Source organism: Patagioenas fasciata, chromosome 11, assembly GCF_037038585.1.
Source record: "Patagioenas fasciata isolate bPatFas1 chromosome 11, bPatFas1.hap1, whole genome shotgun sequence".
Taxonomy (NCBI): Eukaryota; Metazoa; Chordata; class Aves; order Columbiformes; family Columbidae; genus Patagioenas; species Patagioenas fasciata.
Window position 1 is genome coordinate 4,448,348 of NC_092530.1, and position 12,020 is coordinate 4,460,367.

The 12,020-nt window shown below is 48.2% G+C and overlaps 1 long non-coding RNA gene across 1 annotated transcript; it reads left to right on the plus strand.

Annotated features, from left to right (window-relative positions):
* The first annotated feature begins 4,743 nt into the window (after positions 1-4,743).
* On the plus strand, positions 4,744-11,216 carry LOC139828826 (uncharacterized). Its single transcript, XR_011740819.1, has 2 exons — positions 4,744-5,139; positions 10,063-11,216. It is a non-coding gene; the product is annotated as an uncharacterized lncRNA (long non-coding RNA).
* The last annotated feature ends 804 nt before the right edge of the window (positions 11,217-12,020 follow it).

Consider the following 12,020-nt stretch of genomic DNA (forward strand, 5'->3'; position numbering starts at 1 on the left):
CTCCGAACATTCTGTGATTCTATGAAATAATAAGTCAAAAGTCCATGTTTTCATTGCACAGATGAGATGTAACCATACACATCGTGTGCATGTCCACTGTGTGCATGTGGTGAGATGAACCCAAGGGAGCACTGATGCTGTCAGCTATTCCTTGGGGTGCCATAAAGGTCAGTGGGACAGAGATGGTGTTCAGGGGTCTCTTCCAACCTGCGTTATTGTAGGATTCCTTTAATCTTTTACTTGGAGAGCTTTTTCACGTCAGAAGAGACAAAGGAAGATGAAGAAAAAAGCAGAGTCAGAAGCAGTGTAAACACAGCAGCTCCTCTGAGGAACGTTTCTCCACTCAAAACCTTGATAGGAAATCTATTGGATACATTTGATGAAAGCAGCTCTGTTTGGTCTGCTCACACACTGGACCACAAGGAGGGTGATGGCTGGGTACGATGCCATGTGGTCACTTGTGTCTCAGGAGTTCATAGTCCAGTAGGAAGCCAATGGCTGTGCAGGGCACTGTGAGGTCACTTCTGCCTCTGCAGGGGATAGGCCAACAGCAGGAACATGGCTGGGAAAGGACTGTGAGGTCACACATACCAGACGAGCAATCGGGCCCAGTCAGCATGGCTTTGTGAAAGGCTGGTCCTGCTTGACCAGCCTGATTTCCTTCTATGACAAGGTGACCGGCTGAGCAGATGAGGGAAAGTCTGTCGTGGGGAGTGAATCCGCCACAAAGGCTGTGGGTGTTGTGTCCTTAGACTGCAGTAAAGCCTTTGACACCCACCATGATAAAACCTCCTTTCAGGTAGCTGTAGACAGCAATAAGCCTCCTTTTCTCAAGGCTGAACAGCCTCAGCTCCCTAAACCGTTCCTCATAACACTGGTGCTCCAGACCCTTCCCCACCCTTGTCACGCTCCTCTGAACTCTCTCCAGCACCTCAATGTCTTCCTTGTCCTGAGGGGCCTAAAACTGACCCCAGGATTCAAGGTGCAGCCTCACCAGTGCTGAGTACAAAGGGATGATCACTCCTCTAGTCCTGCTAAAACTCGAATTGAATCAAGGCTTGAACACCTTGGTCTGACCCCGTTGGTGACAGGTTGGACTGCAGACTCCTGAGGTCCCTTCAACCTCAGTTCTCTTATGATCCCATGGTGATGTTGGGCTCTGTTTCTAACTGGAGCAGAGCAGACAATGATGGGGCAGGATCCACCTGTGCTGTAGGTGACCATCTAAACCAACATCTCAGCCAGGGAACCAGCCAACACCTCAGTGTGACTCGCTCTGGGCAAAGTGTGAGGAGTCCTGGGCAGGGCAGGTTCAGAGACCATGGGGTGGTATGGAAGACACAAAATGATCTTGGCTTCTTGCTTGTAAGCTCATTGTATGTCAGCTAATGTCAATGAAAATTAAAATAAGAAGAACTGAAGACAAAGATCCAAAGCAAAGGAAGGTGTCAACATACTTCTTATTTGTTTATTTATTTATCCACTCATTTATTTATTTATTTATTTATTTACTTATTTGCTATTTATTTATTTATTTGTTTGGTTGTTTGTTTGTCTTTCTAGGAGGGTTACTTTTCTTTGAAAGAGTTTTCCAGAACTGGGCATGGATTTAGGACCCAGATTTCTTCACCTCCAGGGACACAAACACCTGGTGCCAGTGTAGGTGCCCCGGGAACCCCTGCCCAGGCTCCACCTGCATTGCAAGGTGCTCTGGTCTCCCCAGGTCCTGTTTGATAGATGCCAATCCCAGGCAGGCACCTCAGGTACATTGGGGCCCCTCAAACAGCACTGGTTGTTTATGGTGGGACATCTGATGACTGATGTCTGCCTTGAAAGGTGCACTTCTTTGTTGTTCTTTTTTTGTTTTAGGTGGTTTTTTGGGGGTTTTGTTTGTTTGTGTGCGTTCGGTTTTTGTTTCTGTTGTTTTTTTTTTTTTTATGTTTTTTTGTGTTTGCTTTTTGTGTGTGTTTTTTGGTGTGATTTTTGGTTTTGGTTTTGGATTTTTTTAAATATTAAAACAAACAAAGAAAAAAAAAGCCAAAAACTGAATTAATGGGAAGTGTACTAAGAGCAGAAGTGATATCGGTCTTCCCCTGTACTTCTATTACCAACACTCTATTATTTCATCTCCCTCGTCATTCTGGAGTTCCCACCTCTCCTGATTCAAAGTCCCTGTCAAAGGACAACTTTCCAGCACTGTCTGGACATTTGCCCTTCCCAGTGCTCTCAGGTTTCTCCTCCACTTGCTCTTTGGTCATTCAGTGGCCTCTCAACTGTCTGGTTTCCGCTTCGAGCTTCAGGGAGTTACGAACTTGCCCCATTCTTTAGAGCTCTAAGTAACATGGCAGACAACATGTTCATTGTGTTTATTTCTATCCTCTCCTGTCCCTCTGTCTAAACCAGTTCTTGTGTTGATGTCCCTTGTGGATGGTGGACCTCATCAGATCCAGCTTACACACACAGCTGAGGAAGGTGTTTTACTGTTTATTAAACTGTGCAGTGTTTGCACAGGAGAGCAGGTGGAGCTGGTGCACAGGAGCTGCTGCATCTCCTGCAGAGCTCAGTGGAGAAGTCTGATGTGAGGAAAAGTGATGCAGTCTCTGGTGGCCAATGAGGGAACCGGCAGACTGGGGGTGGGGGGTGAGGAGCGAGGTTGTCCATACAGTGTCCAGCCTCAAGGGACTGTTCTGCCTGTCCAGATGTCTTCAGGAGACCCTCTGGATCAATGTCCAGTGTAGAATGCTGCTGTCACTTCTCCTATACACTGAAAAATGACAGAAAATACCCTGGAAAGAAAAAACCCTCCTTTATGAGATCTTCTTTGAAATCTTCATCAGCAAGTGTCCCATTGAAACCTCTCCAGTTAGTTCTACAAGTCTTGAAGATTTGAATGAGATTACAGAAAGAAACATTGCTCCTTAGGGTTTTCTGTGTTTTAATGAGCCCCATGGAGTATTTCGTGCTGAGTCCATGAACCTCAGATACCAAGCATAGACTGAAGAATCTGCTCAAGAAGTCCAAGTCAGAAGCAAACTCCAAAGTACCTTGAAGCATTAATGGGCCCCACTGAGGGCTGTTACTGACAAAGCCTCCCCAGGGACTCGTTAGAGCAGATAATTGGAGGCTGTGATTGCATCAGGCAAAGGCAAAGTGAAGCAGTTCTGATACTGAGAAAACCCTTGGTTTGTTTGATGAAGGACAATGGCCAAGCCTTGAGCCCCTGCCCCTAGGAAGGGAGATCCTGTCCCTCACGTGTGGCTCAGGGCTCTTGGTGGGGATGTGGGGAGTGCGATGCCCAGTGCAGGACAATGGTGTGACACGCCATGGGGGTCCAAGGAGGCAATGGGTGCCATGGCCATGACAACCATGTGTCTCCTCTTAGGCCTCGCTGTCAGGGACATCAGTCACAGCCAAGGGGACAAAGACCTTGGCTCTTTCAGGGACATCCAGCCTTCTCAATGCCCTTGGCCATCTCCACCACAGTCCATACTACACTGTCCCAGGCCTGTGGCTGTTTCCCCACAGGCTGCAGACACCCCATGTGCTTCCCCACCTTGTTCTCACCCCACTGTGTCCTCACCTGTGCTGCTGTCTGTCCATCCTCACCAGCTGTTCCTGGAAACACAAAGTCATGGCTGATCCAGAGTCCTTCTGAATGACCACAGCACTGTGCTCAGAATGATATTTCTTTATCCTGAGCTCCACTCTGGACCTCCAGAGCTGCAGTTTCTGATGGTTTTCCTTTCTCATGCTGTTTTCCTCTACCGTCTTGTAAAGAGATTTTCAAGATTTCTGAAGCTACTGCTACCCTTTCTTGTCATGGTTTTACCACAACCACCAACCAAGACCATGAGAGCTGCTCACATCCTGCTCCCAGTCCCCAGGTGGGATAAGGGAGAGAAATGAAAGGGAAGGGAGAAACTTGTGGGTTTAGGAAAAAAAAAATAAAAAAGAAAAAAAGAAAGAAAACAGTGAAAATTATACACTACTACTAATAATATACTAAAATATACATAAAGTAAAATATATGATTCTCAGTGCAATCCCCCACGTAACTCCAGTTGTGCTGAACAGACAGCCCAAAAGAAGAGAGCACCCTGGTCCTGAACAGCTGATCCCAGCAAGAGAAAGTACAAGTGCAAAAGGCAGAGAGGCCCAAGGGCCAACTGAAAAGCAGAAAAACGTCATAAAGCGGAACTAACACTGAACTCCCAATAGAATGGAACTTCCAAACAGAGCCAACCAAAGTAGCCGGCAAACCAAAACTAACTGGCTGGAAAAGGCATCTCCAGCTTTATAGTGAGCATGACACCAATGGTAAAGAATAGCTCGTTATTGACCTGGATGTCAGTCAAGGTGCTGTCCTGTCTGTGCCCCTTCCTGCCAATTTGCACCTGCAGCTGGACTCCAGAGAAGTCCTTGGTTTCACTGACAATAGTCCAGGTAAATTAAATAGAAATAGATAAATTAAATTAAGAAAATATACTCAGTGCTATCCCCCGTGTAACTTCGGTCACACAGAACAGCTAGTCCTGCAGAAGGGAGCACCTTGGTCCTGAGCAGCCCATCCCAGCAAGAGAGAGCAAAAGGGCAACAGGCAGAAAGGCCCAAAGGCCAACTGCAGAATGGCAGAACCGCAAAAGGCCGAACTGACATCGAACTCCTGACAGAATGAAACTTGTGAATGGAACAACCAAACCAGCTGGAAAACCCAGAGTAACGGATGTAACTGTGGCAGAATGCAAACCCCCCTCTCTCCCCCCCACCTCCTTCAATATGGAGGGAGTAGGCACATCTCCCTGTCTCTGCTACTTGAGGCTGACAGCTTCTTTTGTTTGGCCCAGAGCACCCTGGCTAGGGCCATTAGGAGAAGGGAGTGCCGAGGCGCCAGTGAGCCGCTGGGCGCCTGTGACCAGTGTGGGGGGTGTTTGGAGGCTTCAGGGGCGCCCCACACACACGGTGTGGGGGTGCAGAGAAGCTTCTAGAATGCCTACAGTCAGGTCTGATCAGCCAATAAAAACGGGACTCTCGTCGAGACTGAGCCAGTTGTTGCCAGTCTCTCGGAGCTACGAGCAAGATTCTGCTGCTGAGACCCCTCCTCCCCGGGATGGAGACCCCGCTTGCCTTGCCGCCACGTGCGTAAGTAAAACACTCGCACAATTGCGAGTGTATTATAAATTTACACTCGCGGAATCGCGAGTGTACGCTTTACCTTTATCTCTCTAAGAATAATCCAGAAACCGGATTCAGGCAAGTGTGTACTCCTCTGGGACTCGAGGGTGGTTCCAGCATAGTTTTGGGTGAAGCCACGTGTATGTACTCTGTGGACCGCCTGTTGTACTAGTTGTTACCCCTTAATAATTTTCCTCAACTGATACCCGAACCTATATTTAAGTCACTTTTGGCGTGTTAAAACCCTGTTTCTCACTGGTTTAATAAAAGTTGTTTTGGACCCTGTTGTCCCTTAAATCAGCCTCGGGGTGCCTCCGTGACAATTTTGGCGCAGCGAGCAGGGTATCAGATATGGAGGAATTATTTAGAGGGTTGTTTAATGTCTCTGCAGTAACCTGGGGTCTTGCCGTAATGTGGATCGCGGTGTGTTTCAGTTTGGGTGTTTGCTTAAAGGTAGCACAGGACTTTTCTCGGCAAAGCATACGGTCGGATTTGTTAGAACAGAGATTTGGCTTGTTAGAACAGAAACTTGTTTTTTTGGAACAAAAACTTGAGTTTTTGTTAATTAATATGAGAACTTCCTCTAGCGTCTCCCCAGTTCAGGTGTGCCCCTCGGCCCCCCCGTTTCTCGACAAAGATACTGATTCTGAAAACAGTGTTGATGAAGGGGGGGTAGAAACAAAGGACGTGCGTCCTCTTATTAGAACTGAAACACATACGGATGGACGAGGCAAAAATCCACGCACGGCTACCCATAGCACGCCATATTCAGGACTGGAGCTAGGAGATTTACAAACTAGATTCTCACGCAAGCCGGGCGAGACAGAGACTGAATATCTTTGGCGCGTTTCACTTACCGGGGGTGATAGGATATTATTGAGTAAGGACGAGGCCACAGGCTTCTGGGGCCCAGGGGTATTTTTAAGTGATGGTCCGGATGGTAATCACTCCATCACATCTCGTGTAGCTTACTGGGCTGGCGGTATAGATCCCAGGGAACGTGGGGAGCCAGTTGCAATTGTTGTAAAAGGCTTATCAGATCTTGCTGAGGGAGTTCAAAAGGCGGCTTGTATACAAGCAATGTATGAAAAGGGCCGGCAGTCCCCCCCTATAGCGGCGCCGGTGGATCCGGTCCACCTTCGGCTGCTTATTAAAGGATTACCGGATGCCTTAAAAATATATGTCCAGTCCCTTAAGGAGAAAATTCAGGGGACTATTGATCATAATAAGCAAAATCCCCGAAGTCCTCCTGAACATGTATTAACCTGGGCGGAAATTTTACACAATGTGGTTACACATGGGCGCGAGATGGGGTGGGTAGACCCAAGCGGCGGCCCGTGCAGAAGCCGGACGGTCCGGAAGACGAGCCGAGCCGAGCCTCTTCAGAGGCCGCCCCCCCCGTCCCAGAAACCGAAGCGTTTTGGCTGCCGGTCAGATCAGAGCAGCAGCTTGCAGCAGAGCAGCCTCTGGCGCCGCGCGGCTGCTCTGGGTGTGCCCCGAACACTGCTATATAAGCTTTCCACCGAGCACCTACAGGAGCTGGTGGAATACTTAGAGGGAAGATCAGAGAACAAAGAGGAGGCACCGGTAACCGTCCCCCTCCCTGAGGACAAGCGAAACATTAACCCTTTCGTATCCTCACAAAGGGAGCCAAAAAACTAGTAGAAGCGGATGGGAAGCAGGACCGCCCCACCCGCTTTGTATTTTCTTGCCAATGGTCCAGTGATAAAGAACCATACATACATATCCCCGTTGGTCCAAGGCGAATAAGTGTGAAATTTCTAATTGACACAGGCGCACAAATCAGTGTTTTGAACAGGCGGCAAGCTGACAAACTTGGGATTAAACCATCAAGGAAAGCCATCAATATAGTAGGGGTAACAGGTGTAGCAGAGAGATGTCCTTTAGCTCGAACCCACCTTTTGCTACCTGGGGAAAAACGGACAACAGCTGTGGAAGTTGCCCTGAGTCCTTATAAGGCAAACATATTGGGATTTGATATTTTGGCAGGTAGACGGTGGTGCTTACCTAATGGGGAGATTTGGAGCTTTGGAAACCACAGAGCGGAGGTAGCCCGTATTAGAATATTGCCACTTACCTCTGCACCCTTGCAGTTCGAAAGAACTACTGACGTTAGGATTTTGCAACTTGCTCCTGCTCTACCCACATCTACAATAACCTGTACTCCACAGTACCCCCTGCCAAATGCAGCAAAACGGGGCATTACGGAGGTTATTAATGATCTTGAAAAAAGACAAATAATTAGCCGCACCCATTCTCCCTATAATTCTCCAGTTTGGCCCGTTCGCAAGCCTGATGGGCGATGGCGCCTAACTATTGATTATCGAAAACTGAATAGTAACACTGCACCACTAACAGCTGCCGTCCCAAACATAGCCTCAGTGGTGACTGTAATACAAGCAGCAGCCCACCCATGGATGGCTGCTTTAGATGTTAAAGATATGTTCTTCATGATTCCCCTAAGGGAAGAAGACAAGCCACAATTTGCTTTTACCTGGGAAGGGAAGCAATACACTTTTAATCGGCTTCCTCAGGGGTACAAACACTCTCCTACTATTGCCCACAATGCCCTTGCTGCACTCATTGACACTGTACAGGTACCCTCAGGCATTTGCATATATCAATATATAGATGACATCTTAGTGGGTGGAAACAATAAGGAACAGGTGGGGCAAGTAGCAGAAACTCTTTGGAATTTATTAACACAGAACGGATTAGATATTCCACCGTCCAAGTGCCAGGGTCCCAGCCAGGAAGTTAAATTCCTAGGGGCTTGGTGGATAGGAGGAGCCATAGCAGTGCCTGATGATGTTCTGGCTACTATAGACAAGGGACACACCCCAAACAGCAAAGCGGACCTACAATGCCTGTTGGGTACATTAGGGTACTGGAGAAAACATATCCCAGGATTCTCAGTGATTGCCCGTCCCCTATATGACCTACTCCGAAAAAAACAAGAAATGGAATTGGACTCTACAACATACAGAGGCCCTTAATGTTCTAAAAGATGAACTTAAAACCTATCAGAAATTGGGCCCACTACATCCACAAGACCCATTGAGAGTGGAATGGGGGTTTGCAGAACATGCCTCCTATTGTGCCATATTCCAAAGGGGTCCAACAGGGCCAGCTAGACCTTTGTTGTTCTCTTCCACCGCATTTAAGGGAGCTGAACAACGATATTCGGAGTGGGAGAAGGGGCTTCTCTCACTTACCCGAGCAGTTAAGGAGGCAGAGAAACTGTGTACATCACAGGAAGTTATTGTACAAGGCCCTTTCCCTCTGTTGAATTCAATCCTTAAAGGGTTACCGCCCCCTGAGGGGGTGGCACAGAAAGCAACAGTACGAAAATGGTACGCCTATTTAGAGGGAGTTAGCCAATTGTTACTGCTAAAGGAGGGTTCTGTAAAAGTTTCAAAACTTCAACAACCTGTGAACGCTGATCCGGTCCTGTTGAGCCTGCCTTATAAACCCTCTCCTATTAAAGAAGCACCTAAGCTAACTCAGGACTCAGACACACAAGGAGTCTGGTTCACTGATGCATCAGCCCATCGGGTAGGGACAAACTGGCAGTACAAGGCAGCAGCATTGGAGATTGCTACTGGAAAAAGAATAACAGAGGAGGGGGAAGGTAGTGCTCAAGTAGGAGAACTGCGTGCTCTTTTATTAGCAGCAGAAGGAGGAGCCTCCATGATTTACACTGATTCCTATGCAACCTATAAGGGTGCCACTGAATGGATATGCCAATGGGAATCTAACCAATGGGAAGTAAATCGCACCAGAGTGTGGAGAGCTGAAGATTGGCAAAGACTATTAGAAATTGGCAGGTCACGACCTTTGAGTGTGGGTTGGGTAAAAGGACATGCAAAGGATGGAACCCTCGCTGCCAAATGGAATCAACAAGCTGACTTTCTAGCCCAGATCAGGCTGGCTGAAAGCATACCAGAGGAGTGGGCACGGTTAGCTGAATGGTTACACCTTAAGCGAGGCCATTCTGGAAAAGCAGATCTTTATTACGAATGCCGATCCCGGGGTTGGCCAGTGTCCATGGGAATATGTGAAGCAATTCTCACAGCCTGTCCACAATGTCGGATCAGACTTAAAGCTGATCACCCAAATCAGGCCCCGGCCCTACATATCAGGCAGGACAAGACTCTCTGGAGCACGTGGCAAATTGACTATGTCGGGCCACTGAGACCCTCTAATGGAAAGAAATACATCCTGGTGGGGGTAGAGGTAGTATCAGGATTATCAATGGCCACTGCTGTCAACACGGCCACTGGAGATCAAACCGTGCAAGCGCTGTGTGGGTGGTTTGGTATCCTACCCACTCCTGAGAATATCCAGAGTGATAATGGCACACACTTTTCAGCTGCCGTGGTTCAAGACTGGGCTAAGGGAGAAGGTATTAAGTGGGTGTTTCATACACCATACTATCCCCAAGCCAATGGGATCGTGGAACGAACCAATGGTTTGATTAAGAAGTATGCAGATGTATCACGACACAACTGGGACAAGCGATTAGCACAAGCTGTCTTCCTTGTCAATAACCGCTGGGGAAGCTATGGGAGCCCCAAAATCAGGGCGTTCTGTCCTGAAAAGCCATTGACAGACAGCAACTTGACAACCAACACAGAGGAAGAGCATTCCTCAAAAATACAAGTGGGCCAGCCTGTCATGGTGAAATTACCATCTATTGGTATTGTACCCATGACTCTAGCAAAACCCAGAGGGTTATATGCCTGGGAAGCCCTTGATGAGAATGGGAAAACCCACCGTATTAGTGCTCGGTGGATAGTTCCAGACTACTAACCCTGAAAGCCCGGTTCCTCCTCGAGGACCGAGGTCTGTTCTTGTGTTTTCTTGCAGGGCAAAGGACAATGACGGGGTGGAAGAGGATCCAGATGCCTTGGAAACGAAACGACACCAGCAATGACGGGGTGGAAAGGGATCCAGCTATCACCAGCAAGAGATGGAAGAGAATCCAGATGCAAGCCATTCAGAAGGAAGGCAGTCACAGGAATGGAAACACTAACGAACTGTGACTGATGTTTGGGACTCAATAATTACCTTGGGCAATTGTTGATTGTTCTAATTATTTCAATTCTATTGTTGATTGTTATTAATAACTGCGTTGCAGGGGTAAGTCAACCCATGAGATACGGTGATCCACAGTGGACATTAAGGCTCACCGGCAGAAGTGTCCCCTTTTTACTTTGGAGGCAAGAGGTGACTGCACCACCACTCCAAAGTATCAGACCATGACTGTAGTCACGGGGTGGATTGTGGCAGAATGCAAACCCCCCTCTCTCCCCCCCACCTCCTTCAATATGGAGGGAGTAGGCACATCTCCCTGTCTCTGCTACTTGAGGCTGACAGCTTCTTTTGTTTGGCCCAGAGCACCCTGGCTAGGGCCATTAGGAGAAGGGAGTGCCGAGGCGCCAGTGAGCCGCTGGGCGCCTGTGACCAGTGTGGGGGGTGTTTGGAGGCTTCAGGGGCGCCCCACACACACGGTGTGGGGGTGCAGAGAAGCTTCTAGAATGCCTACAGTCAGGTCTGATCAGCCAATAAAAACGGGACTCTCGTCGAGACTGAGCCAGTTGTTGCCAGTCTCTCGGAGCTACGAGCAAGATTCTGCTGCTGAGACCCCTCCTCCCCGGGATGGAGACCCCGCTTGCCTTGCCGCCACGTGCGTAAGTAAAACACTCGCACAATTGCGAGTGTATTATAAATTTACACTCGCGGAATCGCGAGTGTACGCTTTACCTTTATCTCTCTAAGAATAATCCAGAAACCGGATTCAGGCAAGTGTGTACTCCTCTGGGACTCGAGGGTGGTTCCAGCATAGTTTTGGGTGAAGCCACGTGTATGTACTCTGTGGACCGCCTGTTGTACTAGTTGTTACCCCTTAATAATTTTCCTCAACTGATACCCGAACCTATATTTAAGTCACTTTTGGCGTGTTAAAACCCTGTTTCTCACTGGTTTAATAAAAGTTGTTTTGGACCCTGTTGTCCCTTAAATCAGCCTCGGGGTGCCTCCGTGACAGTAACAAGCCCTAAAAGCTGGCTCCAGCTTTAGACTGAGCATGACGCTAATCATAGGAAATATTTCATTGATCAGCCTACATGTCAATCCAGGTGCTGTCCTGTCTGTGTCCCCTCCTGCCAATCTGCATCTGCAGCTGGATGGCCAAAGAAGTCCTTGGTTTCCCTGACAACAGCCAAGATCTCAGTGAGTTCTGACATTCCTTTCATAGCAAATGGAAAACACTGTAAAGCTGCTAAAATGAAAAATGAACTCTATCCCAGGGAAGAAACAACGCTATCTCACTATTCTCATAGCAAATCTAAACAAAAGACTGTACTGGATGTGAAGTAAAATGCATGAATAATATTAACTCAGTTTCAGTAAAAACAGCACATTTCCTCAGCCTCCACTTCACCAGGCTAAAGAAGTTTGGGTCTCTCAACATCTCCACACACGACCCAGACTTTCTCTGGCCACATGACAGCTCCTCCCTGTTCCTCCAAAATGGGGAACCTCACACTGGGACACACCGCTCCAGATGTGACCACACCAGTGCTGAGTCACGATGGACAATAACTGCCCTTGTCTGGGTGGCCACGCTCCTCCCAGTGCAGCCCAATGTGCTCATGGGCATATTCCTGTTTAGCACCACTGAGAACTGGCTGAACATCCAGGCTCAGAGGGCTGTGAGCAGTGGCACAAATCCCAGCAGGAGGTACCACGAGGAGCACTAAAGGACACCATATCCCTACCCAAACTCTCCTCCTACAGGTGTCACTTGGGTCCCTGGAACCACC